Source organism: Chiloscyllium plagiosum, chromosome 4, assembly GCF_004010195.1.
Source record: "Chiloscyllium plagiosum isolate BGI_BamShark_2017 chromosome 4, ASM401019v2, whole genome shotgun sequence".
Lineage (NCBI taxonomy): Eukaryota > Metazoa > Chordata > Chondrichthyes > Orectolobiformes > Hemiscylliidae > Chiloscyllium > Chiloscyllium plagiosum.
Window position 1 is genome coordinate 82000045 of NC_057713.1, and position 24415 is coordinate 82024459.

General features: G+C 39.3%; 1 long non-coding RNA gene across 2 annotated transcripts; it reads right to left on the reverse strand.

The window, feature by feature from the left end:
• Positions 1-3673: 3673 nt before the first annotated feature.
• On the reverse strand, positions 3674-20436 carry LOC122549150. Of its 2 annotated transcripts, none has more exons than XR_006311430.1 (4): positions 20112-20436; positions 17512-17586; positions 8765-8821; positions 3674-5104 (listed from the first exon to the last, which is right to left on the reverse strand). It is a non-coding gene; the product is annotated as an uncharacterized LOC122549150 (long non-coding RNA). The 2 variants fall into 2 exon arrangements; XR_006311429.1 differs by having other exon boundaries at positions 8765-8824.
• Between the last annotated feature and the right edge of the window lie 3979 nt (positions 20437-24415).

Sequence of the window (24415 nt, forward strand, 5' to 3'; positions counted from 1 at the left end):
GCATGATTGCCAACTTTTTGTATTCATAGCCATGATGTACAAATCCACATATCCCATATTCTGAACAAATTTTTAAAGCACTTTTAATTAAAATCACCAAACTGATTTGCTAACGCAAGAACATAATCAAATTCCACAAGTGAACTCCATCATTTCTCAGTGATGCTGAAGATTTTTTTGAATGACACACACACTCCCTCAACAGCACTGAAATTCCATCTGCCAAGTTATGAACCATCTATTCACCACATTTCTTGAGTTGCTATTCTGCTGCACTGCACTTCCATCTCCAACATCCATGCCCTGGTCTCCATTAAACATTCCATTCTCTTACTCTATTTGTTTCCCTAGTACAATGCTGATCTCCACTCCCTCAAGTCCTAGGGATGGAGACATTAAATGAAATGGCTAACAGCTGCGTGAATCATTTGCTATCAGGTCTGGTTGCACCACAAATTACTAACTAGATCTTAATCATCTGCCAAAATGATCAATACTCCAGCACCACTATGGAATGCAAAATGCTCTGGTTATTTTCTGTACTGTAAAGTATCTTCCTTAACACCCCTCTCTGTCTCTTACACCATTTCCTACAAGTGTGAGCAGCTCATGAGCTTTTTAGCCCTGACATTGGATAGTTTCAATCATTGGCCTCTACCGCGCTTCTCTCCCTTCCTCTAAATCACTGTCAAACTTTAAGGTTCTCTCCTGTTCTAGCTTTCAACTTGTATTGTTCATTGATTCATCTGCTATTAACCCTCATGTCATCTCTGAGCTCATGTTCCCACTAGATTGCTGACCACCTACCTTCCCTTGCTTATTAGCTAATGTCAACTGTTCTGTCCCTTCCAGTATTCTCCCCTTTGCCCATCCAAAAAAAATCACTTGTTGCCTTCTAACTTTGCAAACTACCACCCCATCCCCCAACTCACTTTCCTCATCAAAATTCTTCAATGGGGTTTACCTTTCAAAGCCATGCTGGTCTTTCCTGGAACTCCACATTTGGATTTTTCCATTCAGGCTTTTTCTCTGCTTATAGCGCCAAAATGGCTCTGAGACTTGTATATGAAATCCTATTTGATTGTGACAAAGGTGAGTAATTAATTTACATCTTTATCAACCACTGAGGCAGTTGATGAAACTATACTCCTAACGCCTCTCCATTGTCATTCAGCTGGGTGGGACTGTACTACCTGGTTCCATTCCTATTTAATTATAGATGTTGCAAAAGCTTTTCCTCACACTTGTGCACCACTGATATCACCAAAGGCTCAAACCCTCTCCTTCTGTTGCTTATTTACATGGTGCTCACAAAAACTTAAAATGCAGCAACAGTTTCCACATGCACAATGACACCCAGCTCTACCTCAGTACCCTTGATCCCTCTTCCGTCTTTGCAATGGTCAGACTGCTTTTAGGCCCAGGTATTGGAGGAGTAGCATTTTCTCCAACCACTTATTTGAACTGTTGAAGCCATTGCCTTCAGTCCCTACTACAAGCTCCGGTTCCTCACCAGCAACTCCCATCGTGTCCCTGGCAAACAAGGTTTAGCTCGACTGTTTGATCTGGAAACGAATTTCGAAATGTATATCTGTGCCATTGATAAGAGCACTATTTCTACCACTGGGATTTACACAACTTCATCCCTGTCTTTTCTCATCTGATACTGAACCCTCAATCGCAACTTAATTTCTTTGACTTTCTCATTCCAATGCACTCCTGATCAAGCTCCCATGTGTTTCAATGTCGAGTTTTGTTTTAGTGTAGTTCTATAAAACATAATATAGTTTGAGTTGTTGAAAAGTTACCTTGATTTATTGGGCTAAATTCCAATGGGGAGAATAAATTAGGACCAAACTACATTAATGCCATGATGTATCCAGGGCTGGAAAAAAATCAAAATAAATTGAGGGCAAGATTCACCTGTCTACTGTCTTGTTCAATTTGAAGTTAAATCCTCCTGACCATTGTTCACTCAAATCTTTCCTTACTCTTACCCTGATGTAATTTTCAGGCACTACATTTAAAAGTTGAACTTCTGGGTTAAACTTGGAGGGGTAATTGCGCAACCTCAAAGCTGCAATTGACTAAATGCAATCTAGACTGTCTCCATCCCAACAAGTTGCGTAGTTCGAATTGAAAATTTGCACCAGTTCCAAAAATTAATGTGCAAAGGTGGATAAATTGCATGATCCATCTGATACCCACTGTCCTCAGATTTATATTTTAAGTAACATTCTATAAAAGGCTCCTGGACTTGAACCATTACCTCTGCTTTCTCTCCATAGATGCTGCCAGACCTGTTGAGCTTCTTCGGCAATTTCGGTTTTTGTTTCAGATTTCCAGCATCTGCAATGCTTTATTTTATTTTAAATTACATTTCTCACTTCGGTAGTTATCCATTTATTAGTTAAATCTGACTATTATGTTCAATAAAGAGCTAAAACCAATACATTCCAGGCCATCCGGTAAATGTGACATTCTCCTTCTAACATTGCAGCACCTCCCACCCTCCTCACTACAGTGTGACCTGCAATTTAGAGAAAAGGCGCAAATATAAAACCTTAATTTCTGTTGAATCAAATTGCTTTGAACGCTGAAGTGTCCTAGAATCATTGGCATTTATTAACATTGGGTGAAGGACTGATTCAGATTGGCTGTTGAAATTGCCTCCAAATGTAAACAGAGCCAAGCTGGCACGTATGCTTTTCTTGGCATGTGGACATTTGGATTGCTAACACTGTCAATTTTTACTTTGACTTGAATTTTTCCCCTGTAAAGAAATCCCCTCTAAAGCAGTTGAATGTTATTCAAATTAACATTAAGAGATGGAAGCAAAGCCCATTGAAATACTGAATAAGCTAAGAAGCTCTTTGGACTATACTTAAATGTATAAATGTGCAAGTTTGTTTTCTCTTGTACATTCAAACAAAAATGGAAAGAAGTTGGTATTCGGAGAGAAGATAGGAGGCTCCAAACGTGTTCTTGAATCAGGGACCAAGGACGATGGAAAGAGGATTGTTACTTAAGATTATTCTTTTACAGAGAATAACTTTGGTTATTGCTGGGGATTTCATTCAGAGAAGAGATTGTGCTACAGAATCTATCGACCTAAGCAAAATGGAACAAATTTACTGCTCCTCAACAATATTGCCGTTTGAACAGATGAATCTGCATGCCAGTGGACATTAGGGAACCAACGACAATTGTGATCTAGCTGAGCTGAGTTGATAAAGACAAAGTGTAGCAGATCGAAAGGTGCAAGATTTTATATCTGAGCTGTGTGGAGTTATCAAATCTTAGCTGCCATGGAAGTTGAGGCACTACAGTCAGCCTGTGTACTCCTGGAATGGAGAGTAGTGAGAGCAAATAATGGTGGAACAGTGGGAATCAGGTCATGATTTCTGTGGAAAGTTGCGAGGCACATGACAGATCTAACACTTCAAGAAGAATAATACACAAACTTAATCTGAACTATCTTTTCTCCCACAGCACCCTATACCCCACCACTCCCAACCAACTATAACATAAATGTTGCCCCCTCCACACTTCAGCTTTGCTGAAGATTCATCTAGAGTTGTAACGTTAGCTTGCTTTCTTTCCATGGATGCTACCTGACCCGTTGTGATCTACAGCATTTGTTGTTTTCGATACACAAACTTCATTGTGCTTTTAGAAAACATAGTTGTTTATTATTGTTCAACATGTGCATTAGTAATATGATTTATCATGAAACTTTTCAATACAAAAATCTCCCAAAGGTTTTGAGCTTCAACATACAAGCTGTCAAATTACATTTCAAATGACTCATTTTTAAAAGTCAATTAAAAAAGAAACCATATCCTACTTCTATTCTGTGTCACCACCAGTGAAAGCAGCTTAAACATATTTTTTCCCAATTCCACGGATCAAAATAATGAAAATACCTTAAATAGCTTATTCTAATTCGTAAATCTTCAATACTAAGAGTTAATTTGTAACTAAATACTTGGATATCTAGACAGGTACTGATGTCTTCAGAATATTAGCAGGGGCAAGATTTACTAAAGAATTCAGAACTTTGGGAAGTGGACATGCTAATTAACTTTAATACTTCAGAATTTGTTTATATTTCAGATATTACTCTGTAGTCAGTGCTGAATCTTTCTCATTTATATGTCTTATTTCTTGTATCCTAGCAATATAACAATAGGTGGATTTTTTAAATATAAAGCTGGGGTGTAGAAATTTGTGCAGATGTATCCAAAATTTGCCTGCAAGTACAATGACGTCTAAAATGCAGAAATACTAAATATTTGTCTGTTTGTGCTGCTATTGTCTGGTCTAAATTTCTGCATTTCAAACAATATACCTAACCCAGAAAGGGAACTGAAATACTGAAACAAGATAACGAAAGCTGGTTTATTCCTCTCAAAGGCCAAACTCTTCCGCAGATCAACCGTAAGCATTACCTATATGTTTAGACTTGAGGAGGCCCATTAGGGACTCCTACCAAAAATATTGAATCAAATGGAAAATATTAATTTAAACTTTTAAACAAATGTTACATAGATAAACTGATTTGCACATTTCTTGAATTAATAAATGTAAAGACAATCAGGATCTATAAAGACCTAATTCAAGTACTAAAACTGAGCAATTAATATGACCTATTGTATCGTTGATAGTATTTGGCTACTCGCAAACTTAAGTGGAGAAAATAAATCATAAATCCATTGCATTTCTAGTGACATTTAACCTCAATCATAGAAATTACACATACATTGCAGAGAAATCCATTGCACAGAAATCCCCAACATGCATTTAAACAGAGAAAAGTCAAAATAGCTCAGATTGAACCAAACCCAATTTCAATGGTTTATGGCTTTCCAAATGGGGGATTAAAGCTCCTGAGGTATACTTTTCTGTTAAATAATGAAAGCAGATTATGTGCAGTATCCACTCTAAATGCAATCAAGCATTGTACAATCAAATGTGTTAATATTGCATTTTCAGACTCTGATTGTGGTCACAAGTTCTCATCAGCGACTTATTCAAATATGCTTTCTCTGGGTTTTTATGTCTTGAGTAACTTTTTCTGTAGCACAGCTCCAGAATACTTACTCTAAAAGAATTAGAAGGATTACATGAAATTAAAACAGGTCACACATCCTTAATTTCATTCATTACACAAAAAACCACTAACACTACAGAATTATTTTTTAAACAAAATGGAAAACTATTAGCTGTTTGACAAGATAACTTCTGATTGAACGATGTGCTTGTTCTCACGGAATAGTCAAGTGAACTCGATGGGCTGAATGGTCTACTTCTGCTGACCCCCCCCCCCCCAGGTCTCATGGTAAAGCACCAAAGTCTAGCAATTTTATAAATTATTTCATTAGTATTCACATTTATTCTGTAGCATCAGATAGGAAAAAAAGTCTTCTAAGTTTAGAAATGCACAAGGAGGATGAAACATATGCATCTGTTTTAGGATATATAAAGCTACCAAAAATAGATCACCAAGCTAGCTGATAATCAACCTGTTTGACCATGTTATGCATGAGCCATCTCTGACCATCTAGTGTTGGTGTGGATCTCAAAATGGAAATCTTAATCCTCAGTGCTAAAGTATATGCATTTCCCTTTAGTAATTAGGTCTAAAGCAGTGCATAATGGATAGTAAATGAGATACTGAATTTATGTCCAACTTTAGCACCAATGATAACTCTAATCATGGAACTCCAGCACTGCAATCTGAGGGCAAATGAAAGGAACTAGGATTTTGTCTGGACAAAACAACATAATGCGAGGTAGGATTTTGTTGTTTTCTAAAACGGAATGGGTAAAGCAGAATCTATTACGTGCTTTTACAGTTAAGCTGAATTGACATTGAAAAGGTTACCTTAGAACAACTAAACAAAAGCAGAGAATTAAGATCTATTCTAAAAGGATTTTAAAAATAGAATCACGTACCAACTATTGAGTCTTTACCATGTCATATACAGAAAGGTTTATGTCTGGTACTGCAATGGTATACTGTAATTATGTTTGCAACACTGGATGGAGGACCCTGCACAATCAACCATTTGCTGAAACAAGCAAGAATCTAGAACTAATGCAGCTATTATGCTTCAAGTTTAAAAATAGCAAGTTAAATACATTTTGGTTAAGTTAGCATTCTAATGAAATGTACAAATTTGCCAGCTTTTAATGAGCTAATACCAAATTCAATGCTTAGTCAATATCATAGATGTCTCTTGACGAGAATTAACGGAATATAAACTGTGTCGAGGGAAGAACTGAGGTAGTAAGGAACATTCTGCACTTACTTCGCAAAAAGGAAGATGCTGCTCATGTAATAGTAAAAGAACAGAAAGAGGTTCTCAAAAACTTAGTCACAAGATACCTGAGCTGGATATGACGTATCCTAAGATCCTGAGAAAAGTCAGTTGAAAATTACAGATGATCTGGTTGCAACTTTCAAATCCTTCTTTGATATTCAGTAGATATCAGAGGACTGGAGGAGTGCTAATAATGTATCTCAGTTTTTAAAAAAAATTAAGAATGGCTACCACTGCCAGTCTAAAGTCAGTGGTGGGAAGGCTCTTATGGCAATATCCCATGTTAAGTCGCATTGGATAATTATACTCTAACAAACAAAAGTCAACACTGGTGCTGAAACAAATTGCATTCATCTAACTTGGTTGAATTAGATTAGATTCCCTACAGTGTGGAAAGAAGCCATTCGACCCAACAATTCCACACCAATCCTCCGAAGAGCAACCTACCCCCCTCTCACTAATGTACCTAACATTATGAGCAATTTACCATGGCCAATCCATCAGATCCATCATTGGACCTGCACACCTTTGGATTGTGGGAGGAAACCGGAGCATCCGGAGGAAACCCATGCAGACACAGGGAGAATGTGCAAACTCCACACAGACAGTCACCCGAGGATGGAATCAAACTTGGTCCCTGGCCTTGAGGCTGCAGTGCTAACCACTGAGCCACCATGTCACCCTAATTGTTGATGATAATATATTTGATAACTGGACTTCAGGGGTTAAGTTAGAAGAGATTATACAAATTAGGTTTTTTTTAAAATAGCATTTACAAGTCTTCAAGGTTTAACAAGAAATCAAGGTAACTATTTTCATTAGTTGGTAATTTTATAACCAAGGGCCATGGTCTAAAACTTAGGGCCAGACTACTTAAAGTTAGAGATGTACAGCATAGAAACAAACCCTTCAGTCCAACTCATCCATGCTGATCAGACATCCTAACCTAATCTAGTCCCATTTTCCAGCACTCGGCCATATCCTTCTCCAGCACTCGGCCCATATCCTTCTCAACCCTTCCTATTCATATACCCATCTAGATTCTTTTTAAATGTTGTAATTGTACCAGCCTCCACCATTTCCTCTAGCAGCTCATTCCATACATGCACCAACCTGTGTGTGAAAAGGTTGCTCCTTAGGTCCCTTTTAAATTTTTCCTTCTTGCTTAAATTTATGCCCTCTAGTTCTGGATTTCCCACCCCAGGGTAAATAGACAAGGTCTTTTCCCTATCTGTGCCAGTCATGTTTTATAAACCTCTATGAGGTCACCCCTCAGCCTACAATGCTCTAGGGAGAACAGCCCCAGCCTATTTAGCCTCTGCTTATAGCTCAAATTCTCCAACCCTGGCAATATTCTTATAAATCTTTTCTGAACCTTTCAAGCTTCACAACATCCTTCCGATAGGAGAGACCCCAGAATTGCACACATTACTCCAAACGTGGCTTACTTAGGAGCGATATTTGGAGGCACCTCTACACACAGGATGGTCAATGTTTTGAACTCCCTTCCACAAACTGCAGTAGATTTATAAATATTTGTTAAGCAAATTTATTAAAGGTATATGGGCCAAAGATAAGTTACATGGAGTTAGGCCACCGAGCAGCTGTGATCTCACTAAATGGCAGAACAGGTTTAAGGGGCTGAGAGGCCTACTCCTGTTTCTGTGTTCCTACATGAGCTTTCAAAGGTATTTTATTAAGCTTATCATGAACCTTTATCAAATTTAAACCTATGGGCTTAAAAGGCAGAGGCAATATGGATACAAAATTAGCTAAGGGGCAGAAAGTAGTATATGATGAAAGTTTTTCAGGCTGAAGGGTTGTTATTGAAGACACTATATAAATGCTGTGGTTGTTGATTGTAACAGACTTCAGGTGAACACAGACACTGGTGAAATGGTCAGGGACAAGACTGATTAATTTTAAACATAGAAAAATGTAACAAGATTTTGGTAGAAACAATGTGCAGAAGAAATGCAACCTAAATAGGAAGCGTTCAGGGGAATACATGCACAAATCTTTGAAGACAACAGCATTTAGAAGTTACATTAAATTTATTGACAATTACATTTAGGTAAGTGATTAACAACATTAAAAACAATTTAAACAGTGCATATGTCTTACAACCCTCACCGTAGGGGGCTGTTAGGGAAACTACCTCTACACCATATCTCTGATCCAGAAAACCTAGGTCCAAGTCCCACCTGTTCCAGTGGTTTGCCATAGTACATCTGAGCAGATTGACTAAAATACAAATGTACTACCATCACCATTCCTCAATTTCCATTCCTGAAGGTGCTGATGTTGACACAGTTGCATGGGTGGGAATTTCTCATAGTGATCGTATACAGGAGAAGGGACGGATATAGATAATATAAATAATGAAAATCTACCTAATAATTCCATCCAGTCCCTCCGAACAATGAGTAGCTACTCACCAAAGTAGTCAACGGATTCCAGGGTGTGGTCCTACATTCTGATTTTGCATTTTCAATCTGCTATAGAATGTAAATCCAGTTCAGCAGTTAATTGAAATATCATGGCAGGACAAGTTACAACAGATTTAATTAATTCAAGAGACAAGTTCTAGTCCAGAGCAGTTCATAGTGGGTATATTAAGTGCATGATGCTATTGCACTAGATTTTTCTGTTAAACAAGGTAGTTCATAAATAGACATATGCCAGATTGATAGAGGATAAATGCTTGGGATTACACCAAAATAAGATGCCTCTTTCTTAGAAGCACAAACATTTTCAAAAAGGTGCAATACCAGTCAAAATTTAACCCATATTCATCAAGGGTAAATGAAAGTACAAGGCTCAAACATTACCATATCATAATTGGTCCCACCATCGGAACTAAAGTGAGTCCCTAGCTCATAGGGAAAGATGATGGGAAACTAGGACTGGACATTCATGGGCGGCACGGTAGCACAGTGGTTAGCACTGCTGCTTCACAGCGCCAGAGACCCAGGTTCAATTCCTGCCTCAGGTGACTCTCTGTGTGGAGTTTGCACATTCTCCCCGTGTCTGCGTGGGTTTCCTCCGGGTGCTCCGGTTTCCTCCCACAATCCAAAAATGTGCAGGTTAGGTGAATTGGCCATGCTAAATTGCCCATAATGTTAGGTGAAGGGGTAAATGTAGGAGAATGGGTCTGGGTGGGTTACGCTTCGGCGGGTCGGTGTGGACTTGTTGGGCCGAAGGGCCTGTTTCCACACTGTAAGTAATCTAATCTAATCTAATTACCAGTGCAACCAATTAAGAGGCTACTGTCAGGACTGCTGTTCAACTGAGGACAGCTCCTCAGAACTGCTAGAACAATTAGAGGCTTGGCAGCTCCACGGCACCACTGAAAGTGATAACAGCTGCTGGAAGAAGAGGGTTTTGTTGTTGACACACCTTGAAGGCCAAGCAAGACATTTTTTTAGTTAAACTCTGTCAGGGCAATACAAACAAGTCTTGGCACTTGGAGACATTAGCATTTCAGTCAGAGCGTTTGGGTTAGAGGGGCAGCTATTGCCTTCTGGGGTCCCTCCAAGGAGCAAGGAAGGCCCAACCGGCCCAGTGAGGAACCCACTGGGAGGCTTCCATAATTTCCCACACGGTTGGTAAATTGTGTTTCATACCAAGTATAAATGCACTGTGGAGAAAGATGAATTGATAGCAGCCGTATGCTACACTTTGAGGAAATAATTCAGAGTTAGCAGTTTCATTTCAGTTGATGGATACAGTAAAGTTGAAGTGTGTTGCAAGTTTTAATTGTTGTGAAATATGTACATACCAGAAACCCAACCTATAATTCCTCTTAAATGTTTACAGTTTCTAAGACAGTTTCATGAATTCGGAAGGAACAGCATTTTTCAGTGTAAATGTGAAATAAGCAGGTTTCAATTATACGTTTTGTTTAAAAAATCCAGAAGAATTAAAAGTAAGTAAAGATTCAACTCATCTGGAATATTTAAACCCTATGTCCCATAACCATTTGTTCAGGAGTACTTTCAATCAGAGTCAACAACTTTACTTTTCCAAGGTGACAACAGAGGAGTTATAATTGGCCTTTGTCCCTGGGTGAGAAGACAATGTAAACTTTCCCTCTTACCCTACATTTCCCACCCGAATTTACCAATAAGAAAACTCCTAGTCACTAATACTAATGCATTTGCAGGTGTCATCCCATTTCTCCCCTCAGTCGAAACAAAACTCTCGGAGACACAGTATACTTTTATCTCCATCTTTATTCCAGGCCCCAGAGGGAGAGAGAACAATCGCCCATGTGCACACAGACATGAATTCTCTGTCTTCTTTCTCGAACAGCAATTTCTTAATGAATTATGAAGTCATTTTACAGAGAGGAGCATCCAGATAAGGCAATGTACATATTGATTGGGTGATTATTACAATCAGCAAGTATCAATAGTAAAGATTAAGCCATCTGCTGTTACACGATGAATAACTGGCTTAACATAATGAATACTTTTCACCTTGTTAACTGACTTTACATACTGAATGCTTATAATATTGTTAAATGGCTCTACATAATGAATGCTCTTCCACATTGTTAACCCATTACCCTTGCCTTCAGCGCCCCTTTGTTAACAGCAAGTTCTTATCTGATCTGAGGCATGCTCAGCTGAACCTCTTGTTTCACAAAACTCAAAATTAACTTTTTCCCTACCTACATTCTCACAGGTATGGGGGAAGAATTGACCACAGCTACAGTATTCCCTGTAGTTAAATAGAATACCAACTTAATAACATAAGAAATAGGAAGAGAAGGCCATTTTGAACCTTGAATATGCTCCACCAGACAATGAGATAATGGCTTATCTGTTGTGGCCTTAACTTCACTGCCTGCCTACTCTTCATAACACAATCCCTTGTCAATCAAAAATCTGTTCAACCTTAACTGGAAAACGTTCAAGGACCCATTCTCTGTTGGTAACTAGGGGACAGAATTCCAACTACTAATGATTCTTTCAGAGAATAAATCTTTACCTCTTCTCCACATTAAAATGGCTGACTCCTTATTTTGAAACTGTATCTTTTAGTTCTAGATTCCCCCCAAGTGAGGAGATATCCTTGAAATATCTACCATCTCAGACCCCCTCCGAAGCTTATATATGTCACTATGATCACCTGTCACTCCCAAATCTGTTGTTTATTTTTCTCTCTTAAATCCATTTGTTTGGACATGTGATGACAGCTCCAGGGCGGGTGGGACTTGAATCCACACTTTTTAGCCTAGAGGTATGTACATTACCGTCATCCTTAGTTTGTTTATTATATAAACTTTATCTCTGCAGCAAATTACCCTACTAAAGATGGGCAAATGACATACAATGCTATTAGTGCCCAAATCAGCCATCAACAAAAACAGGTGCTTCCATTACAAACTGCACCTAATGGAGCTGGCAGAGTCCAAGGGGCAAAAAAGTCCAAAAGCAAACATCCGAAGGAAGGTATTAACAGAAACTATTGATTGCTGTCCCTGGGTAATGTTAGCAGCACACTTTGAGATGAGGATAATCACAACAGCTTTGTACTATATAGAGAGAGTCAAACCTAACAAAATTGTTACAAGAATCACTGTGAAAATAACAATACATGATAGTTCATGTGGGTCCTGTTGATTCTAATATTTAATTAACTCTTTGGACAGCTTGTGGTGAGGAATAGGTACCCAATAAATTTCAAATCAAGTCAAGTGATATCTGCCAATCCATTGTTAGCCTCATTAGCAAGTGATTGATTAGCAAGGTTAGATCTCATGGAATACAGGGAGAACTAGCCATTTGGATACAGAACTGGCTCAAAGGTAGAAGACAGAGGGTGGTGGTGGAGGGTTGTTTTTCAGACTGGAGGCCTGTGACCAGTGGAGTGCCACAAGGATTGATGCTGGGTCCTCTCCTTTTTGTCATTTACATAAATGATTTGGATGTGAGCATAAGAGGTACAGTTAAGTTTGCAGATGACACCAAAATTGGAGGTGTAGTGGACAGCGAAGAGGGTTACCTCAGAATACATCAGGATCTGGACCAGATGGGCCAATGGGCTGAGATGTGGCAGATGGAGTTTAATTCAGATAAGTACGAGGTGCAGCATTTTGGGAAAGCAAATCTTAGCAGGACTTATACACTTAAATAATAAGAACCTAGGGAGTGTTGCTGAACAAAGAGACCTTGGAGTGCAGGTTCATAGCTCCTTGAAAGTGGAACCGAGGGTAGATAGGATACTGATGAAGGCGTTTGATATGCTTTCCTTTATTGGTCAGAGTGTTGAGTACAGGAATTTGGAGGTCATGTTGAGGCTGTACAGGACATTGGTAAGACCACTGTTGGAATAATGCATGCAATTCTGGTCTCCTTCCTATCGGAAAGATGTTGTGAAACTTGAAAGGGTTCAGAAAAGATTTACAAGGATGTTTCCAGGGTTGGAGGATTTGAGCTACAGAGAGGCTGAACAGGCTGAGGTGGTTTTCCCTGAAACGTCGGAGGCTGAGGATTGACCTTATAGAGGTTTACAAAATTATGAGGGGCGTGGATAGGATAAATAGACAAAGTCTTTTCTCTGGGGTCAGGGAGTCCAGAACTAGAGGGCATAGGTTTAGGGTGAGAGGGGAAAGGAAGGGTTTGGAGGGATATGGGCCGGGTGCTGGCGTGGGACAAGATTGGGTTGGGATATCTGGTTGGCGTGGACAGGTTGGACCGAAGGGTCTGTTTCCATGCTGTACATCTCTATGACTCTAAGTGGTCTAAATGGCACCTCACTTATAGTATCCCTGCAAGTTTCATGAACTTCTTACACCTTCAAACAATTTACTCAGCAAACTCACAACATACAATCACGTGAGTAATTAAACTTGCAAATATCCTTGTAACAATGAGATAACTGTGAATGACTATCAATTCCTCTAGCCCAGCAAGTAACCAATTAGAATGTACAGAGTTAAAAATCACACAACACCAGGTTATAGTCTAACAGGTTTATTTGGAAGCTCTAGCTTTCAGAGTGTTGCTCCTTCATCAGGTGGTTGAGTTCTGAAAGCTAGCGTTTCCAAAGAAACCTGTTGGACTATAACCAGGTGTTGAGAGTTTTAACTTTGTACACCCCAGTCCAACATTGGCCCCTTCAAAATTAGAATGTGTGGAGTCTTACTCCTTCAGCTGAAGATTTCTGCATTGTTCATTTTGCTGTCTCCAATTGAAACTTTATTTCCCACCCTATTTCTCTAAATTGTTGGGCTTGAAGTTCACAAACCCCAATTCACCCTTCTTCTCAATTCTTCCCAGATACCCAGACTGTTCTGTTGTTCATTTAGGTTCCCTGTATCTTCATGCTGTTTCACACCTCCACTAACTGACAAGAGAGATCAATGAGTGTAAGGGCTAAATGAACATTCTAAACAATTGAACTCCATGCCAGTAAATCCTGGCCATGTGTGTGCCATGTGTGTTTGTCTCCAAAATCCAGCAATCTTCTTAAGTGTGAACCCAGATCTGAACTGTTGCTCTAAATTGGGATCACAGAGACAAGTCGACTGACTCTGAAACAAGTTCATGGGCTATTGCATTTGTGTGACATACGCTTGCTGCACTAAGCCCTTCAACCCATCTGGCGTGGTCCCTCTTCCTATTACACCAATCTTGGCTCTCCCTTATCTTTGTAGTCCCTGTACCAATTTAGTGCCAAATTATGACACTCCTCACACTTTACTCTGCCTGCTCCATGCCAACTCACTTACTATCCACCATAGACACATCTGAAGAAGCATACTGACATAACATGAAATCGGTCTCTATTGGTCAGTTTTAAAATATCCCTATTAAAACAGTTCACATCGATTTAAAAACAAAAATCAATGCAATGGAATTCCTTGAATTAATCTCTTCTGAAAACATTTCTATTCTAGAAGCATAAAAAAATGCCCATTTAACATGCTGTGAAAAAAGGTTGTGTTACTGAGGATAAATCCCAAATTTTCACATTTAAAAAAAATTAAACTAAACAGTTAAGTTTTCACAGTTCTTTGACAGTCCCAAAGTTTATGTACTTCTTACACATAAAGCATGTATTCTTTTAGAATCCCCAAGTGCACAAGAAGGACAACTTACTTCTTCTAGTGGTGTTCTAGAACTAGGTCTAAAAGGAGTACCTTACCTCTCTTAAGGGGTACCCTAACTATTCAAGAAAATACATAAACAACAGACCTGCTCTAACTTGTAGGTAAATGGATGGAAATCAATAAAAACAACTCTATCCCAAGGCTCAAAACAACATTAGTATATTTCTTCTTTGAGTCTTAGACTTTAAATTTCATATTATTTAATCATCATTCGCATACATCAAGCAGACCAGATCATAGAGTCATGGAGATATACAGCACAGAAACAGACCCTCCAGTCCAATTCACCCATGCCGACCAGATCTAACTTAAACTTTCTAAACCTTTCCTATTCATATACCAATTCAGATGCCTTTTAAGTGTTGTAATTGTACCAGCCTCCACCATTTCCTCTGGCAGTTTATTTCATACACACACCACCTGCTTCATGAAAATGTTGCCTCTCAGGTACCTTTTAAATCTTTCCCCTCTCACCTTCAACCCGATGTCCTTTAGTTTTGGACTCCCTTCTCTTGGGAAAAGACCTTGGCTATTCACCTTATCCATGCCAGTCAGTCATGATTTTATAAATCTCAATAAGGTCACTTCTCAGTCTCCAAAGCTCAGGGAAAACAGACCCAGCCTATTCAGCCTCTCCCTATAGCTCAAACCCTCCAACATATTTGTTAAACTTGAGTGCAGAAAAGATTTACAACATCTTTCCTATAGGAGAGAGACCAGAATTGAATTGAGTATTCCAGAAGTCACCTAACCAATAACATGTATAGCTGCAACATGATATCCAAACTCCTATAGTCAAACCAATAAAAGGCAAGTGTACCGAAATGCCTTCTTCACAAATCTGTCTACATGTGGCTCCACCTTCAAAGGAACTATGAACCTGCACCTCAAGGTCTTTTTTTTTCCAGTAACATTCCCAAGACAACCACCTGATGAAGGAGCAGCGCTCCGAAAGCTAGTGCTTCCAACTGGTGAAACATGATTTCCCATGCACAAAGCCATGTTGACTATCCCTAATTTGTCCTTGCCTTTCCAAGTACATGTAAATCCTCTCCCTCACCTCTCCAACAACCTATCCACTACTAACGTCAGGCTCACTGGTCTGTAGTTCCCTTGCTTTTCTTTACCATCTCTCTTAAATGACAGCACCATATTAACCATCCATGGCTATGGATGAAACAAATATCTCAGCAAGAGGTCCAGCAATCACTTCCCAGCTTTCCACAAATATCTGGGATGCACCTGATCAGGTCCTGGGTATTTTTCTGGCTTTATGCATTTTAAGACATCCAGTACCTCCTCTTCTGTATTAAGAACACTTTAAGATATAACTGTTTATTTCTCCAGGTTCTCTAGTTTTCAAAACCTTCTTCACAGTAAATACTGACGTGAAATACTTGTTTCATTTCTCACCCATCTACTGTGATTCCACACATAGATAGCCACATTGATTTTTATGGGGCCCTAATATCTCCCTAGAAACGTATTTGTGGAATCTGTTTTGATTCTCCTTAACCCTATTTGCCAAAGCTATGTCATGTCCCTTTTTGCCCTCCTGATTTCCCATGAGTATTCTCATGTTGCTCTTATACTCAATCCCAGCCATCTATATCTACTTCCTTCTTTTTGACCAGAACCTCAATTTCTCTAATTATCCAGCATTCCCTACAGCTTTCCAGCCAGACCCTTCACAGTGACAGGAACATACTGCTTCTGGACTGTCGTTAACACATTTTTGAAGGTCTTCCATTTTCTAACCACCCATTGTTTCCACACTGTAAGTAATCTAATCTAATCTAATCTAATGTAATCTAATCTAATCTAACCACCCATTTACCTGCGAAATAGCCTCTCCTAGTCAATTTTTGAAATTCTTGCCTAATACCATCAAAATTGGCCTTAATCCAATTCAGTAGTTTGACTTTTAGATCAGGTCTATCCTTTTCCATAACTATTTAAAACCAGTGGAATTATGATCACTGGCCTCAAAGTGTTCCCTCATAGGCACCTCAGTCGTCATTTGCCCTGCCTTATTTCCCAAGGTTTAAAGCTTTTCAATATTTGAATACAATCTTAACTTGCCCAAAAGAAATGCATTGGATCATGCATTTACACAGTTGGTATCTGTGAGGACAACATTTTTCAAAATACTCAAAAGATCAAGGATGGAGAGTCATTCGACAGACATATTAAAAACTCAGACTTCACATGGTTAAGTGCATAACTCATTTAAACAAAAAAATTAAGTGATGTGATATTCTTATGCCAGATTAGGGGGAATCTTGATCCAAGTATGGACAAAACTCCAAGCCATGACAATTTACAGATTTTACATTTGTAGCATACAGTATTTAAAATTTTACCAAACTAGTGATGTGAAAGAAACATAGTTCTGTATCAACACAGTTGACAAAGTTCCTGATTAACAGGAAGTTTTGCAAATTCAGTAATGACTATCTGCCTTCTGTGACACTAGCTTGAGTATTGCTGGAGCCCCTAGCATTGCAGGTATTGCAAGCTACAGCCAGGGCAATAGGAAAGTTATGACTTTTGTGAACATTGGGAAAGCAGTCTCTCTCTCTCTAATTGATGAGCAAGAAGCAGAGGAAGAGCAAAGAAGGAAAGATAATTAATTAGATTCAGAGAGAAATAGAAAGGGAAAGAATGATTGGAAAAAGATGGAGCGAGACAAATGAATAAAAAACACAAATGTAAAACTTTGACATTTACAACATGCAACCAAATACTTAAATTGTTCCCATTCTGGAATTGCATTAACAATGAACACAATTGTATGTTCATTGTTAGTGTTTAATAGCACTTGTGTTAGGTTTGATCTTGTGGTAGGCTTGTGCAAATTCATCATTTTTAAAAACGAAAAGGCTAAGGGGAGGTATTGTTTGTGTAGAACAAAAAGTGGTGCAAATCAACCGGTAGGTTCTGGAGATTTGCAATTTTCAGTATCCCTCTTCAACGTCTGAACATAGGGCCGATGTGTGTGTTAATAAAGACTCACAACGCTAACATGCTGTTACAGAGTTAGGCACATTCTTTAATACTGACCATTTCTGTATATCCTGCAGATATCTTCAGTTTTTCTTTTACAATTTCTTGTATGCATCTACTAAGTAGAAAGGCCTGCAAAAGTTTATCATCAATAGTTATACCAGAAACAAGATATTATTGGTTCACATTTCAGTACATCCACTGCTAGATCGATGGAACCATTATTTGTTATTTATCGATTTGCTAATTGCAAAACATGGACAGTTGAACTCATTCCCAACTAAATTCCCAATTACCTTGTTCTCTCTCCTTTCACACTGTATCTTCCAATCCCCCAACTTTACACAATATCTCTTTACCTGGCACACCTCAGAGTGGGAATTAAGTCAAATGGATTAGGAGCATCAAACTATTCTCGCTCATCAACCTTGAGGATTGGTGGTTCAATGCCTTGGGAGCTCCACTCCACTAAATGCAAAAGTAATTTTGTTCAGAAGCAGAGCTGCAAGAAATACAAAGAGATTTCTGCAAGAGATCCAAAGCACTGCAGTATAGAGTGGCAGGGTGGTCATTAGTGGGTTAAAAAAATACAATGCAATTGTAAACATTGAGTTCGGACATTGTGCTAACATAAAAGTAAAACAAAGGCCAAGTGCCTCCTATATAGTGGTGGGAAGAGGTTCAGATGTTTTTCATGCTCTTCGTTTGTCCAAGGTCAGCCTCAAATTGCCATTTATGGAGCTGAGGAATATGTTGCCCACTTCAAGCTCATTGCTAAAAGTGGTGTGCCTTGTCTGACAAAAAGGGACAATAAAGAAGCCATGTCCATAAAATTAACAGCTTTGGTAGCTTTTTTGTTCAACAGGTTCAAGGGGCTTAAATTACCTTGATTGTTTTTGTACTTCTAGCAGTTAAGTGGTGAACATCTAAATGGTGGGGCAATTTTATTTGAACCTCACTACAACACACCCAACCCACCTCCTCCCATCACCTCCAACCTTGTCCAATGCTTCTTTTAATCTCACTTCACATTCTTTCGATTACTTATAAATGGAGCTTGTGGAACAGGAAATAGCTGCTCCAAATTCAAAAATATACTTTTCTTAATATTTTTATCACTAACTAAAAGGGATTATAGCAGATGGGAACCACACAGAAATTTATAACTTAGATTGTCCTATGTTTGGAAATAAAGTTAGACAAGAAAGGAGGGGAATAGTTATCGTGATAATCTGAAAGTACGTGGCAAATTTGTGATACATGACTAAAAATGGGAAAATGTTTAGGCATTTGTGGAGAAAACAATTTTTGGTCAACTTAATTTCAAAAGGGAACAGAGGGTAGAGGAAGAAGTAATTTTTACAAATTTAATGAAAGTAAAGGGTAACACTAAAGAAAAATTAATGGCATCTAATGCAGATTTCACAAAATGATTGAAATTTCCAATCCTATTTTCATTTTCTCTTTCTTCTATTGAAGAAAAGCTTCCACTCTATTATTTGTTGACATTTTCATTTTGAATCATTATTGCTGGCAGTTTTTATTTAATCAACACTGTGGTTGTTTGTTGAACAATACAGGAACTGAGTTCCTTAGACATGGTTTATCATTGTCCTTCTAATGATCAAATCAACTCCAGCTAAACAAGCCCCTCAAAAGGAGAAAAACCAATAGAATGAAGGATGAACCTAATAGGACAAATAGCCTCCTTCAACTATACTTGTCTTGAAAGAAACTTGAGCCAAGATCCTAATTAAGATCCTATGTGAGGAGTATTCATTCCATATGGTAGTTACCAAAGTGGCCCAAACCAACACATGTTTTTGAGCAGAGTACAGACTAAGAGTTTAAAAAGAAAACACTTAACAACTGCAAGGTGTTTCATTACTGAAAGGGTTGCAAGAAACTCACTCCTATTCCTTGGAAACTGCTACATACTACAAATGCAGTAGGACAGGATCTCTGTTGACTACATGGCCCCACTGTCCGCACTGTAGTCAGCAATTTAACATAGGTTTTTCAAATCCTTGTATTGAGTGACACAAGTACACTAAAACAGAGAAATATCACAGTGCCACTACGATGTTGGGTCAAAAGCTTGGAACTGCCTATTAGTACTGCTCAGGGCATCACCCCAAGATGGACTGCAGAGTTTCCTGATGGCAGCTCACCACTACCTCAAATAGGGATGAGCAACAACTGGTGGCATTGCCAATAAAATCATGTCCCATGAATTAAGAAAGGCTTTTCCAATCCATCATTAAAAAGCCAGAAATCAAAGATCCCAGCATTTACAGCAATAATAAAATAGTTTATTTCATAATTGACCATGGTGATGATCATAGCATTGCTTCAAAGTTCCTGCATGAAACTGAAAAACATTGATAGAATAGAAAGTGTACTTATAAACTTCATTAAAATATCTTATGCTCATAAGCTACTATAGAATATTAAACGCATATCAATGAAAAGGAGAAACATCCTCAATTCCAACAAGCACAAGCTTCAGAAAGCTTGCACGCAAATTGTTGCCTCAAGATTTGGATTAATTTTTAATAGACTAAAACACGGTTAACAAACATGCTAGAGAAACATCAAAATATAGCTCAGTCTGACTAACATCTGCTATACTGTTACAGCACCAGCACTGAACCAACCTGGTATGTGTAAATTGTAATCCATTGCCTGAAATCTTGACTATCTTGGTATTCAAAACTCAGTTTCGGTTTCAGTTCTGTTTCTTCTGTTATCTATGAAAGAAAAATAAAAACTGGAAATCATTTGCATGGTGTTAAAATCAGACAACAGTAAACACATGAAAAATCAAATCAAGGGTTGATCATTAAGAGCTGAATTCCCTCGATTTAATTCTAATGTTCTTGACACTGAAAACAAAACCCTAATCATATCATTTGATTTTGATTATAATTAAAGACAATTCTGAAAGTTAAGCTCCTTTGTTTCCCACCCATCCTTGTTACAGACAGCTGCTCTTTTATTCAAAATTAACACAAAAACACGAGGTGGCCTGGTGTGAACTCCTAGCCTTGTACCTAAGATGGCTTTGGAAATGGCTTCTTTGTATGCTTTTTGTTGTACTCATGTATCCCTGTACTTGAGTACATGTGACAATAAATCAAATTCTAACATTGAAGCATCTACTTTTCCATAATTTAAGAAAGCACCATTAGAGATTTAAGCCTTCACAAATACAATAATATGTAAGGTAACAGCTTTCTGGACAAACCACATCCACCAGAACAAAATCAAGAAGCATTGCCCATGTGCAATTAGAAGATATGCTTTTGGTTTCCAAGTAAGGAATTGGATTGGTTGTAGCATTCATGGTGAAGAAAGGACATTGTTTAATCAGCAGTCAAGATTAGAGTGCTGTTGGAAAAGTACAGCAGGTCAGGCAGCATCTGAGGAGCAGGAAAATTGACGTTTCGGGTAAAAGCCCTTCATTAGGAATGAGGCAGGGAGCCTCCAGGGTGGAGAGATAAATGGGAGGTCCTGGGGCTGGGAGAAGGTACCTAAGAATGCAATAGGTGGATGGAGGTGGGGGATGAGGGTGATAGGTCGGAGAGGAGGGTGGAGCAGATAGGTGGGAAAGGAAGATTGGCAGGTAGGACAGGTTATGAGGATGGTGCTGAGCTGGCATGTTGGAACTGGGGTAAGGTGGTGGGAGGGGAAATGAGGAAACTGATGAAGTCCACATTGATGCCCTGGGGTTGAAGCGTTTAGAGGCAGAAGATGAGGCATTCTTCCTCCAGGCGCCAGGGTGGTGAGGGAGTGGCGGTGGAGGAGGCCCAGGACCTGCATGTCCTCAGCAGAATGGGAGGGGGAGTTGAAATGTTCGGCCATGGTGGGGTTGATTGGTGCGGGTGTCCTGAAGATGTTCCCTAAAGGGCTAATTCCCTAATTGTTTATCAGCTGCTGGAGCTGGTTGGAAGGATTTGCACTGAATCTCAATAGTTAATTAGTTGGGCAAAGTTAAAAATCACACAACACAAGGTTATAGTCCAACAGGTTTAATTGGAAGCACACTAGCTTTCGGAGCACCGATCCTTCTGATCACCTGATGAAGGAGCGGCGCTCCGAAAGCTAGTGTGCTTCCAATTAAACCTGTTGGACTATAACCTGGTGTTGTGATTTTTAACTTTGTACACCGGCATCTCCAAATCATAATTAGTGAGAAGCGCTGAAGAGTAATAAGAGTGTAATTACAGTGGAAGCGGTTCAGTAAAAAGGTTCATTAGATTAAAATTCCAGATATGAAAGGCTCGTATTGAGGAGATTTTGAGCAGTTTAAGCTTATGCTCGCTCGAGTTCAGAAAAATTAAGGGAAATCAAATTGTGGTATTTAAGATGTTAAAGGGGATTGACAAAGTAGATGTAGAAGGTGGTTTCCCTTTGTGGGGCAGTTTAGAAAGAGAGGTCATTGTTTTAAACCCCTTAGCCTAAAACGAAAGGGAGGAGAAATTACTTTTCCCTAAGGATTGTGTATCAGTGGAATTCACTACTCCAGAGTGAGGGGGATTCCGGGACACTGAATAAGTTTAATGAGGACATTGACCTGTTTCTAATTTAAAATCTAAGGGTTGAGAGGAGTGGGCAGGGAAGAGAAGGTAAGGCCAAGATTAGATCGTATTAAGTGACAGAACAGGTTCAGGAGACCGAATTGCTTACTCCCGCTCTGAATTCTTAAGTAAGTGCAGAGTTTGGTTGAAACTTTATTGCTGGAACAGCACAGCAGGTCAGGCAGCATCCAGGGAACAGGAGATTCGACGTTTCGGGCACAGGCCCTTCTTCAGGAAGAAAGTGGCAATAACTTGGAAAGGTAAGTCTTTGGAATTTGGAAGAGGGTGTCAGTAATAAGGTTAGAGTAAAAGACAAAACAGTATATTAATGAGTGCATAAGTAATAGTAGACAGTAAACAATTCAGGGGAACTGGGCTGTTGATTGGGAGAATTCGAAATAATTAATAATTGAGAGGACACTGGGATGCAGCTAGCTATGGGAGGTTGTGGAAGATTCAAAGGGATAAAAAAAGTCTTTGGTAATAGTGGATATTGGGATAATAGAGTTTGGAGCATAGGTTGGTTAGATGTGAATTTAAATGAAAAACAAAAGGATAGGGGAGGAGAGGGATTTGACATAATTGAGTTGCAATTATATAGATCATGCTTATAATCTGAGAAAAATGGTGTAAAAAATAAAGGCATTATTGAAGTTTTCTTTTTAAAGAAATGGTACATGATAGTATGGAAGCAGAACATGGTTGTATTTCAATTGGGAAAGCAACAGGGTCAAAGTGGAACCCTTGCCACTACTGTCTCTATGTTTCGTAACTGAAGAACTTGCCATTTTAAAGGGATGCTGGCGAACCCTGAGCAAGAACCTGAAAAGGGTAAAGGAAGCATGTGACGTTTCTGAGAGGAACCTTGAAATGGACATTACACCCTTTATTAACTGTCACAAGGATCCTAATACTTCTTTATATGCCAACATCTCTGGTGGTCATCTGAGAGTCTTAGAGTCATAGAGACGTACAGCATGGAAACAGATCCTTCAGTCCAACCCGTCCATGCCAACCAAATATCCTAACCCAATCTAGTCTCACCTGCCAGCACCAGGCCCATAACCCTCCAAACCATTCCTATTCATTTACCCATTAAAATGCCTCTTAAATGTTGCAATTGTACCAGCCTCCACCACTTCCTCTGGCAGCTCATTCCATACAGGCACCACCCTCTGCGTGAAAAACTTGCCCCTTAGGTCTCTTTTATATCTTTACCCTCTCACCCTAAACATATGCCCTCTCGTTCTGGACTTCCCCACCCCAGGGAAAAGATTTTGTCTATTTATCCTCTCCATGCCCCTCATGATTTTGTAAACCTCAATAAGGACACCCGTCAACCTCCGACGCGCCAGGGAAAACAGCCCCAGCCTATTCAGCCTCTCCCTATAGCTCAAATCCTCCAACCCTGGCAGCATACTTGTAAACCTTTTGTGAATCCTTTCAAGTTTCACAACATCTTTCCAATAGGAAGGAGACTAGAACTGCACACAATATTCTAACAGTGGCCTAACTAATGTCCTGTACAGCTGCAACATGACCTCCCAACTCCTCCACTCAATACTCTGACCAATGAAGGAAAGCATACCAAACGCCTTCTTCACTATCCTATCTACCTGCAACTCCACTTTCAAGGAGCCATGAACCTGCACTCCAAGGTTTTTGTTCAGCAACACTCCCTAGGTCTTTATTATTTAAATCCTGCTAAGATTTGCTTTCCCAAAATGCAGCACCTCGCATTTATCCGAATTAAACTCCATCTGCGACTTCTCAGCCCATTGGTCCATCTGCTCAAAATCCTGTTGTAATCTGAGATAACCCTCTTCGCTGTCCACTACACCTCCAATTTTGGTGTCATCTGCAAACTTACTAACTGTACCTCTTATCCTCGCATCCAAATCATTTATGTAAATGACAAATAGTGGACCCAGCACCAATCCTTGTGGCACTCCACTGGTCACAGGCCTCCAGTCTGAAAAACAACCTTCGACCACCACCCTCTGTCTTCTACCTTTGTGTCAGTTCTGTATCCAAATGGCTATTTCTCCCTGTATTCAGTGAGATCTAACCTTGCTAATCAGTCTCCCATGGGGAACCTTGTCAAACACCTTAGTGAAGTCCACAGATCACATCTACTGCTCTGCCCTCTTCAGTCCTCTTTGTTACTTCTTCAAAAAACTCAAATCAAGTTTGTGAGTTATGATTTCCCATGCACAAAGCCATGTTGACTATCCCTAATCAGTCCTATCCTGTCCCTCAGGATTCCCTCCAACAACTTGCCCACCACCACGTCAGGCTCACTGGTCTATTGTTCCCTGGATTGTCCTTACAACCCTTAAACAGTAGCACCACGTTAGCCAACCTCCAGTCTTCCAGCACCT